This window comes from Quercus suber, unplaced genomic scaffold (assembly GCF_002906115.3).
Source record: "Quercus suber isolate HL8 unplaced genomic scaffold, Cork oak 2.0 scaffold_75, whole genome shotgun sequence".
Classification (NCBI taxonomy): domain Eukaryota; kingdom Viridiplantae; phylum Streptophyta; class Magnoliopsida; order Fagales; family Fagaceae; genus Quercus; species Quercus suber.
The window spans coordinates 1,389,225-1,401,532 of NW_027069540.1; the positions used below are offsets into that span (position 1 = coordinate 1,389,225).

At 35.3% G+C, this 12,308-nt stretch overlaps 1 pseudogene; it reads right to left on the bottom strand.

The window, feature by feature from the left end:
* Positions 1-12,308, bottom strand: part of LOC111998285 (endoglucanase 15-like) — a 30,585-nt pseudogene that overhangs the window by 537 nt on the left and 17,740 nt on the right.

Sequence of the window (12,308 nt, forward strand, 5' to 3'; positions counted from 1 at the left end):
ACAATATTTTCAGTTTCAAATATGAGAATACTGTAATAAACCTGTGATTTGGCCAACAAAAGTAGTTCATTGGGCTGTACAATGCCATTGGGACATTGGATTGAAGCCTTCTTTGCAGTGAGATACTTAGAATATGATGTTGCAATGAATGTGGCAGCAGTCGTGTATTGAAGGTCGTATGATAAAAACCATAGCAAGCCCCCCAGGTGACTTGTTCACATTACTATAGCCTTTTTGAAGGCATGCAATTGCATATGAACTGCTCTACCTAGCTCTTGTACTGGCTTCATAAGCCTGAAGACTCCACCTTCCCTTCCAAAACAAGCTATAACACAAAATAAATGCAATAGTACTAGCTAGAATTATATATACAAGTACTTGTTGTTTATTTTCTTACTTAAAAAATCAGCTTGTGTAAGATTAAAGAAGAGAGAAGAAAAAAATCAACACAAAATGTACATAGGTCGATAGTGTATTAATGTCCACAAATAGGGTTATGTTTATATAAACACTTTTGTAATCCTATTTTCTTGTATGGGGTATGTTAGGTTCTAAAGACTTAGGATTTAATGTATTTAGAACTCTAATGTGTAATGTTGGCAAACCATAATCAAAACAATATGTTTAGTCTTGTTTAGGCTTGCTCAAAGTTGTCTAATTTATGTAAAGTTGAAATCGAGAGGCTGTAAATGCATTGGTGCATTTCAGCCTGGCTCGATCAATAGAAGGTTAGACTCGATCGATCGAAAGTCGGCCAGAATGTTTTTCTGCAGAATTTCCAACTCAGCACTATCTCATTAAACGTTTTGGGTTTCCTGTTTTTGCCCTAGGTATAAAAACAAAACCCTAGCCACGTTTTTGTGAGTTGCTCTAGTTGTATTGTTGTTCATACTTTACGGTTTGTGTGAATCTCTTGTGAGATCATTGAGGAGTTTTCCTTCACATAAACTTAGGGTTTTCAAGGTAGAGATTGCTTCAACATCTTGATGATCAACTTAGTTGCTGCCATTGGAGTTTAAAGAATAACAAGTGTGGATGCTTGTATCTTGTGGAGAATCCAAGAAAAAAGGAGTCCGTGGATTCGGAGCTTGCACGTGGTCATGTCAGTAAGTTCTACTAGTAGGTAGCATTAGGAAGTCAAGTGGGGAGTTTGTAAGTCCTTTATATGAACTTCGATTCTTTCATATAGTGGATTCAAGTTTACCTTGAGGATAGCTAGGTCAAATCCTCTCCAAGTTTTTACCGTGTGGTTTCCTAGGTCATCATATCATTGTGTTATTTACTTTTCTATTGCTTTATATTCTTGATATGATTGTGTGTTTGTGATAACCTAAAATTGCATAAATTGACTAAGTTAATCACTTGGCTAATTAACTAGGTTAATCTGGTTGATTTAAGGGGTTTAAAAACTGTATCAAGTGGTATCAGAGCAGGTAGCTCTTTTCTTGTAGATCTTTTGATCTAAAAGCTGATCCTTGACCCATGTTATCATGGATAATTTGAAGTGTCTTTCTACTCATGTTTGTGATGATTTGAATAAAAAGGACATTGTTGTTTTTGTTGATTTTATTGATGTCTGTGAAACTCTTCGTAAGGAATTAGTGAAATCTATGAAAATTTCTAAGAAATTTAAAGAAGAGTTAACATTGGCTAATCTTGAAAAAGAGGAATTGATTGTGAGATTGGATAAGTCTAATAAAAAGAATGAATTTTTGAGAAGTCAAATTTCCTCTCAAGATGAGAAGATGAAAAGCTTGGAACAAGAGTTAGTTGAATCTAAAGCTAAGATTGAAAATTTGAATAGTACTAAGCCTGCTGTTGATAACAGAAGTGTTTTTGTTTCTCTTAAGTCTAAAACTGAGAAAGTTTATATCCCTCCTTTCAAAAGGAATAATAAAGAAAAAGCTTATGTTGCTAGGTTAGACAAATGTAAAAGTTTTGATGTAGACGCTGAAGTTTCTAAACCTATGTCTAAACCTATTGTTAGAGAACATAATAAATTTGTTTTTGTGCCTACCTGTCACCTTTGTGGTGTTGTTGGTCATATTAGACCAAATTGTTCTTTGTTGAGGCAAAAACCAAAATCTGAGACTAGATTTGTTGTTAGGAATACTAATATTCCTAAATTTGTTCCTGTCTGTCACTTTTGTGGTGTCCGTGGTCATATTCGTCCTAATTGTCATAAATTGAAATTTAAGCATTCTATATGTCAATCTAGGATATGTGATGATATTTCTCCTACCATAAGTCCAAATAAATTATTTCGTATGTTTTTGAAAATTTTAAACTTGTTGGCTTGTGAAAGAAATTTGCAAGATTTCAGTCTTTCTCAGAAAATTGGTGTAATTTCTCAAATACACTCTGCTTCTCATGGTTTTTCACCTACAAAGCTGAAGACTCGTGCTAGATGGGTGAGAAAAGATTCTTTAAGGTGAGTGTTGCTGACTTGTCCCTGATTTAATTCTTTCAATTATTTGTGGACATGTTTTGTTTCTATTTTTGGTCATGTTTTTTTTTTTTTTTTTTTTTTTTTGTGTGAGTATGTACTAGTTTGTACATGTACTCATGGGTTAATTAAGAAATTGATATTTCTTGTTTGTATACCCTCTATAGCTTAGCTAAGTACTGTCATGCATTGCATTTGCATTAATCATTTAGCATAAAGTATGCTTTTTGTTTTTGGTTATAAATTTTTTTTAAACCAAAAATATTTTCGTGTTTTGTATTTCACATCTTGGATTTATAATCAAAGATTGGCTATCCTATCTTTACATAACAGGTTTATGTACCTTGTTTAGCTTTGATGAACTTATTAATTGCACTTTACTAGTTGAAACTTTGTGGTGCATGTTATGTGGGAAAGATGTTTATGGTGTTTATCATTTTATCTTAATCTTGAAGTCACATGTTATTTGACTGTCGGACTTGATCCTTTTTAAAAATGCATAAATAACCATCTCACCACTGTTCACTAGCCAATCACGAATACCTTAGTGCATATCGTAAGATTCTGTGCTCGAGAAAGTGTAGCACATGCACAAAAAAAACATAAGGTGTAGCCTCGGTTTAATTGCTTAATGTTTAAAATTGGTGTGTACTATTAGGCTTGATGCCAAATCACATAATTAAAATTGGTGTGTATATTATGAGGCAAAATTCAAAAAACTTACATGATTGCAAGCTTATGTTCTAGGAGATGTGGGAGTTATATGATGTAACTCTTTAGGTGATAGTCTCTTTTGAATTCTATGTGATGGATTTTGTAGACTTTGTGATTGATTGCTATTCACATATCACCTAAAATATATCTCAAGTTTTTGCTAGTTGCACACACTACACAAGTTACTCTTTGTTAAACTTGGTACATTTTATTGTGTGTGATCTTGTTGTGGCCATCCAAGATTAAAAGTTCCTTGATCTCAATGCAAAATGTGTTTAAAGTTTGAGAAATTAGAATTTCTAGAGCTTGAATGTACCCGTATTGGGGATTTTGTTCAAATTGGGTTCAATTGATGCAATTGGCTTGTTGAATTGATGTAATTGATCATTATATTAAGTATTCTAGCTTGTATGATGATCAATTAGTCAAATTTTTCTAAAATCTTAATAAGTGATTTTCAATTTTGGGGTTTTTATTAGAAACTCTGTGCGCAAGCCAATTTTGTGAATTTAAATTTATATTGAACTTAGTTTCACTGCATTAGAGCATGCATCATGACATATTTTTTCATGCATCATGTATGTTTAGGATTCATATGCATTGCATTGTTTTTGTATCCATTTTGCAGTTTTGCAGTCATATCTCTCATTGTTTTCACACATAACATGCATACACTTTGCTACATTAGGTACTCAACTTGATCAAACAATTGATTGATTAATTTTTGAGCTATGTACTTTCTAGCATATGCCTTTTTTTATGTGTAAACTGTAGAAAATATTTTTTTTAAGAGATATAATGGATAATCAATGTGCAAATATTTTCTCTACTCATGCAATTGTTTATAAGTCACATAGTGCCATGTTTGCATTTTATTGAAAGAGAGAATATTTTTTTTTCATGTGTATCCTCAACTTTTTAAAAAAAAACTTGGTTTGTGTCTTTTTATTTTCCCCCCCCCCCTTATTTTTCCCCAAAACTGTTTTTCCCAACCCTTGTTTTGTGTTTCCTATTTTTATAGGGGGAGAATCTTGTTTTTAACCATTGTTGTTCATAGGGTGAGTTGTCTCTATTTTCTATAGAGTTTAATTGTTTTGTGTTCCCTTGATTTTCTATTTTCTCTTATCCTTTATTGCGTATGTTTACTCTTTATTGGATTGTCTTTGTCAATACGTGATAAAAATGGGGAGATTTATTTGAAATGTGGGAATATGTGTGCAAAATACAAGAATGTTTTATTTTTGATGTATTTAACTTAGGGGGAGAGTTAGTTTACATAATTGTTGATTTACTATTTTTCCGTTATACATGCATTAATGCGTTTGTTGAGTGTTTCAGAAATATACAGCCTAATTCAATTGAGCTGCTGTCTACACTTACAACTGATGGATAGTAGTTAGGATTGAATTTGTGTTTATGAGCATTATTTTTGTAAAGGGCTTTTATTTGTAAACTTTGAGATTTTATTTTGTGTTTTGTCACAGATTGCCAAAAGGGGAGTTTGTTAAGTTCAAAAGACTTAGAATTTAATGTATTTAGAACTCTAATGTGTAATGTTGGCAAACCATGATCAAAAAAATATGTTTAGTCTTGTTTAGGCTTACTCAAAGTTGTCTAATTTATGTAAAGTTGGAATCGAGAGGCTGCAGATGCATTGATGCATTTCAGCTAGACTCAATCGATCGAAAGTCTACCAAAATATTTTTCTGCAGAATTTCCAACTTAGCCCTATCTCATTAAACATTTTGGGTTTTCTGTTTTTGATCTAGGTATAAAAACAAAACTCTAGCCACGTCTTTGTGAGTTGCTCTGGTTGTATTATTGCTCATACTTTGCTGTTTGTGTGAATCTCTTGTGAGATTATTGAGGAGCTTTCCTTCACATAAATTTAGGGTTTTCAAGGTAGAGATTACTTCAACATCTTGATGATCAACTCAGTTGCTGCCATTGGAGCTTAAAGAATAACAAGTGTGAATGCTTGTATCTTGTGGAGAATCCAAGAAAGAAGGAGTTTGTGGATTCGGAGCTTGCACGTGGTCTTGTCAGTATGTTCTACTGGTGGGTAGCATTAGGAAATCAAGCGGGGAGCTTGTAAGTCCTTTTGTATGAACTTCGATTCTTTCAGATAGTGGATTCAAGTTTACCTTGAGGATTATTAGGTCAAATCCTCCCCAAGTTTTTACTGTGTGTTTTTCTGGGTCATCATATCATTGTGTTATTTACTTTTCCGCTACTTTATATTCTTGATATGATTGTGTATTTGTGATAACCTAAAATTGCATAAATTGACTAAGTTAATCACTTGGCTAATTAACTTAGTTAATCTGGTTGGTTTAAGGGGTCTAAAAACCTATCAGGGTATTATCTCATATCTCCACCTCGCTCCTTTCAACTTATAAGGCACTTTGATAAGTGTACTATTAACAAATATGAGACAAATCCAACATTATGAATACAAGAAAGATACTACCTTCGCAAATAGGACCTCTGCACCGACATACTTGTCATCCCAGGAAAACTCAGCCCCGGTTCCACCGATATTATTCCCTGACCCTCGAAGGAAATCTAGGTAAGGTTTCTGTAAAGTTGTTATTTACAACTATTTGTTTTGTTGGCTTATATTCCGTGCCAAATTTGATTGTAATTATATTCAATCTGTTGTACCCTGTATTTATTGTGGGATTTCTCTGTAAGGGTTACGTGATAGAGAGAAAGAGAGAGTGTGAAGACTCAAGCATCTGAAGACTGAAGATTTCTCATGGGTATATCATGACTTAGCTACCCGCAAAATGAATCATGTGCCCTGCACGTGCTGCAATGCGAAAAATCAAGCTAGATGAAGACAAATGTGTCTCAAGAGTATCTCGCAGGTAAGGCCTTTCCGCGAGACACCCGCGAGGCATTCTGCTTTGCCAGCCTGTCCAGTCTGATACACACTTTTTGTGCCTACACTATTTATATCCACATTACCCACAAATATTAAGGAGAGCTTCTGAGAGAAAACCCTAGCCATACACCTAGAGAATTAGAGATTGTCATACCCACAATCCTCTATACATTTGCTAGTGGAAATTCCTCATCTCCTACCTCTCCATTTCCATACCATTGAGAGGTTGATAGCCCAAACACTTACCACACCCTTTGAGAGTGTCAAGTGAAGTTTTGGTGCTGCTGGGAAGTATTGGAAGAAGCTTGGAATGACAAATGCAACATGGAGCTTGTTGCAGGATCTGGAGAACTAGACAAGACACGGTTCCGAGAAGTCTTGTTAGAGTAGGAGCTTGGAGGGCTTAGGTACAGAGGGTAGATTAGGCTTGGAAGGTCTCTTGCTCACCCTTGTATCTCAACTGATTGTCTAGTTGATTGATTTCTGCTTGGAGGGTGGCGGAGAGGTTTTTCACCGAATTCTTCGGTTTTCTCTTCAATAACACGTCTCGGTGTCATCTGTATTTTCATCTCTCTTCTCTACTCTTGTTCATTTCATTTTTACTGCTAGGTTGCTTTAAATATGGATGAGAGTAGTTGTCTTGTTTATACGCTTGTGTTTACACTATTTCACACTTAGTATTAAGTTAGTGTAAAATCAACCAAGCCGTAACTTTTATTTGGGGGTCCAAACAACTCGTATGTTTTCAACACTTTTTCGAGCTTTCAATTGATATCAGAGCAGGTACACTCGCTGTAGTTTAAATATCTAAGTGTGATCCTAGACCCCTTAGTGTGATATGAAAAGTGATTTGGCTAAGGCCAACATGAAGCAGAGTAAAGGTGTTTGTGAAAATGACTATATGAGCATATTTGGAGAATGTTTTAGTAATGATCTTTTAGAGTTATTCAAATCTAAGAAATATGCTAGAATCTGTATACACATGCTGAAATCTTTAGTTAATAGGAATCATGATATTCATAACAGCTTATGTGAGTCGAATTCCTTAATTGATGAACATAAGAGAAGGAATAGACACTTGAGTGACAAAATTGATTGTTTGAAAAGGGAGTTACACTTATCTGTGAGTAAAGCTAAGAAAAACAAGATGTCCTTTAATGGTCAAGAATGTATCTCACATGCTAGCCTTTTTGTTCATACCACTTTGAAAGTATTTAATTCATGTTTGTGGTATCTTGACAACGGTTGTTCAAGGCATATGACAGGAGATAAGTCTTTGTTCAAAAATCTCAAAGAGAAGGAAGACGGTTTCGTGACATTTGGGGATGGTAGTCACTCACAAGTTCTTGGCAAGGGAACAGTGGATATACTAGGACTGCCATTATTAACTGATGTGTTGTACATTAAGGGATAAAAAGTGAACTTGCTGAATATCACTTAAATTTGTGATGAAGATTTCCTTGTCCAATTTTCAAAGAAAGGGTGTCTAATTCTGAATGAAGAAGGTGTTTAAGTTTTGAAAGGACTAAGGACCACCGACAATTGTTATGGAGTCATTCCTAAACCAAGCATAGCATGTAGGAGTGCTCGAGTGAATCTTTTGGAGTTGTGGCATCAACGTCTTGGACATGCTAATTACAAACAAGTAGCAAAAGTCTCGAAACTTAAAGCTATGGTTGGTTTACCAAAGTTTGGAAAAATTGAGAAGAGTGTTTGTGGTCCACGTCAATTGGGAAAACAAATAAAGTCAAGTCATCCTAAAGTAAATGTAGTTACTACTTCTCGTCCCTTGGAATTACTACATGTGGATCTGATGGATCCAACTAGAACAGAAAGCATGGGTGGAAAGCACTATATGATGGTGGTTGTCGACGATTTCTCAAGATTTTCTTGGGTGGACTTTCTTAGGGAGAAGTCGGAAGCATGTGATAAGTTGGAAAGGTTATGCAAGAGGTTGCAGAATGAAAAAGGAGTTCCCCTAGTTAGAATCAGAAGTGATCATGGGAAAGAGTTTGAAAATGCTAAGTTTGAAGCATTCTGCAATGAACATGGCATTAAGAAGGAATTTTCAGCTACAAAAACTCCACAACAGAATGGGGTGGTTGAAAGAAAGAGCCGGGTGATCCAAGAAATGGCTAGAGTAATGTTACTCAACAAAAACATTCCACAGAAGTTCTGGGCTGAAGCTGTGAATACATCTTGTCACATTGGAAATAGAATTTATTTCTGAGCAAGAACTAAGAAGACATCATATGAAATATGGAGAGAGAAGAAACCAAAAGTGAAATATTTTTGAATATTTGGAAGTAAGTGTTACATTCTCAATGATAGGGAGAATCCTGGAAAATTTGATGCTAAAAGTGATGAAGGGATATTCCTAGGTTACTCTACAAATAGCCGAGCATATAGAGTGTATAACAAGCGCACTAAGACGATGATGGAATCGATAAATGTGGTCATCAAGGACAATATCTGTGACAAAAGGTATTGATGATGAGGGTGAAGGCCAAACCCTTAAGAAGAATGAGCAAGACGATGAAATGTCTCAAGGTGAAGATGCTGAGAAAGAATCGTCGGAAGAGGAGTCTACACCTCTTATACCAAGAAGGGTGACTAGATCCACTCAAGGATCTCCTAGTCCACTCACCCCTCCGAAAGTTCAACCTCCAATCTCACGTGATGAGGAACCTTCCACTTTCCAAAGACCATCATCAAGAGTAATCCTCAATCATCCCTCAAGCACTATCATTGGTGACTTAGATGAAGGACTTTGGCTGAGAAAATAATGAGCTTATATTGTGAATCATGTGACATACAACTGCTATCTTGCTCAGTTTGAACCAAAGAAAGTGGAGGAAGCATTGAAGGATGTGAATTGGGTAGAGTCCACGCACCAAGAGTTGCACCAATTTGTTAGAAATGATGTATAGGAGCTGGTACCAAGGCCCAAGGATACACATGTCATCGGCACCAAGTGGATCTTCAAGAACAAAATTGATGAAGATGGTGAAGTTGTACGAAATAAATCGAGATTGGTGGCTCAAGGGTATACTCAAGTTGAAGGTATAGATTTTGATAAGTCTTTTGCATCGGTTGCAAGATTAGAGTCAATTCGAGTTCTTCTCTCCATAGTATGCATTATAAACTTCAAGTTGTATCAAATGGATGTGAAGAATGCTTTCTTGAATGAATTTTTAAATGAAGAAGTGTTTGTGGAACAACCAAAAGGGTTTCAGGACCCTAATTTTCCTGAACACGTGTTAAGGCTGAAGAAGATTATATGGGTTGAAACAAGCACCAAGAGCTTGGTATGATTGCCTCACCATATATCTTTTAGATCATGGTTTCACAAGAGGTCAAACTGATCAAACTTTGTTTGTCAAAAGAGATGAAAATTATCTCCTTGTTGCTCAAGTATATGTGGATGACATTGTCTTGGGATCCATAATCAATCATCTAGATCATGAATTCTCAGAAGAAATGAAAAGGGAGTTTGAGATGAGCATGGTGGGAGAGTTGAACTATTTCTTAGGGCTTCAAGTGAAACAACGAGATGATAGGATATTCATCTCTCAAGAGAAATATGCCAAAAATCTTGTAAAACGATTTGGCCTAGACTCAAAGAAGCACACTTCCACTCCCATGAGTTCCTTAGCAAAATTGAGTCGTGATGCAACAGGTATAGAAGTGAATCCAACACTCTATCAAAGCATGATCGGTAGTCTCTTATATCTCACTGCTAGCAAACCAGACATAGCATTTAGTTTTGGAGTTTGTGCTAGATTCCAGGCAGCACCCAAAGAATCACACTTGACTACAGTCAAACGAATTATCCGCTACATAAATGGCACATCCGATTATGGAATTTGGTATTCAAGAGACTCGAATGAATGCCTAGCTGGATATTCTAATGTTGATTGGGCCGGATGTATTGATGAGAGAAAAAGCACTTCTGGTGAGTGTTTTTTTCTTGGAAATAACTTGGTGTCATGGATGAGCAAAAAAAAAATTCAGTCTCTCTTTCAACGGCTGAAGCTGAATACATTGCAGCAGCAAGTTGTTGTGCACAATTATTATGGATGAAGAAGCTTCTACATGATTATAGAATTACTCAAGACACTATGTGTGTGTTCTATGATAACACAAGTGCCATAAATCTATCAAAGAATCCAATCTAACACTCGAAATCAAAGCATATCGAGATTCAGTACCACTTCATTCGAGATTTGGTGGAGGAAAAGACGGTGTATTTGGAGTTCATCACCATTGACAACCAGAAGGCAGATATATTTACTAAACCTCTTGATGGTCCGAAGTTTGAATCTTTGTGTAAGACCATTGGTGTCGGTATCATTCCTTGAACTCTATCTTTGTGTGTGGACCTTCTTTGTTCATTATTGCATATCTGTTGTTAAGGTTTCACATGTCGCATTTGATTGCATGTTTCTTTTTCAAGTTTTTGCTTTATTTTTGTTTTGTTTTGTTTTTAATTGTGTTCAAAAATTCAAAAACCCATAAAAAGTTGAAAATTTTTTAAAAAGTTTGATCACGTGTTTTGTGTATATCTCATGTGAGTTTGGCCTAGTACCTTCGTACTAATGGCATAATGCATTTCTGAGCTTAGCTTATAATTATATGCACATTTATCTGGGTGGAAGAAATCTTGAAAACTATGTGTGATTGTTGTAAATAGATCTTCAAGCTTGTCATAAATGATTGGTCAATAGTCTTGATGGTCTTGATACTTACATAGACTTGTGTCTATATCTCTTCTCACTTTATTTTTATGTTTTTGCAAAGGAGCTCAGTAAATGTAAATCTCAAATTGAAAAGAGATATCGAGTTCTAAAAGCCTGTCGCACGTACTAGTATTTGACTAGGAAAAAGGGAAAGCGACTTGTGTTTTGAAATGAATGGTGCCCAAAAAGCCAAAGGCTATTTCTAAATGTTGATATATCAAAAATATCAAGCACCGATCTCAAAAAGGGAGATGTATCATCTAAAATGGATCAAATGTAATCAATTTATGATTTATGTAGAAGCCAAATGAAAAGCTTCTAAATTATGTAATCATTTTCTTGTGGGAGGTCATATATACTCATTTCTATAATGGAGATAGTCCACTTGATTTCGTATCAGTTATGTATGACTCGATTGAATTGATCATTGAAGCTTCACTCTAGTCTAAGGACTATTCTACATTTGATACTCACACACAACACACAAGACTTTGATTCTATTAATGCCTATCTCATTTGTGTGATTGTATATGTTCAAATGTGATGTGTATGCTAAAGTATATGCTAATCAAACCCAAAAAGATTTTGAGTGTTTTATATGTTTTTTAAAGTGATTTTATACTTTCATGTGTCTAATTTTTGGTCAAAATGCATTTTTGTGTTTTTCATCAAAATCTGGTTTAGGGGTTGTTTCGCGAGAATCTCGTGACTTAGAGCTTCCCGCAAAAAGTGTTTGAGGGAAATAAACTTTTTGCAAATTCACACAGAGACTCTCGCGATTGTCTCGTGACTATCTCGCGACCAACAGCTTCTCGCGAAATGCTGTTTGGCAGAAACTAGATTTTTTTTAAAATTCAAACAGAGGATATCGTGACTGTTTCGCAACTTTAAGCTTTCATGAAAGCTTATGTGCTTTAGTGGCCATTCTCGCGACTGTCTCGCGCCTGTCTCGCTACTCTCTAACCCGCAAAAAACGCATGTTTTTAGTTTTATATAGTTGATGTGACAGTTTTTCAAATCACACACATTTCCCTTGCTCAACTTCCTTCAAACCCCTTTCAACCTAAAATCAATTTCTTTCAAAACCCCATCAATTTCAAGCATCTTTTCTGTTTTTTCTACATCAAGGTATGTTTTCTTCAACATTTTCTTCGTGATTTTCTTAGATTTTGCAATAATGTTTGTTAGGGTTTTGAAAATTGGGGTTTTTCGAAAATTTAGGTTAGGTTTCTAGTTTTTGTGCATATTTTTCAAATTCTCTGATTGGGCTGAGTCTCATTTGTCTTTTGTGCATCTGTGTTGGCCTCTTAAGGCATTTTAACATGTATTAAGGCTAGTCTTCACCATGTTCATGCATCGTTCATACTTAGACTACAATTGTGCATGCTAGGTGTTCGACAAAATGTCCGAGTGACATTTTTGTGCTAAATTGGATTCAAGTGACTTCAATTTATGGGTTTATTCTTATATGACCTTGCTTAATTAGTTTTTTGTCACTGTTTGTGTGTTTCATATTCTTTGC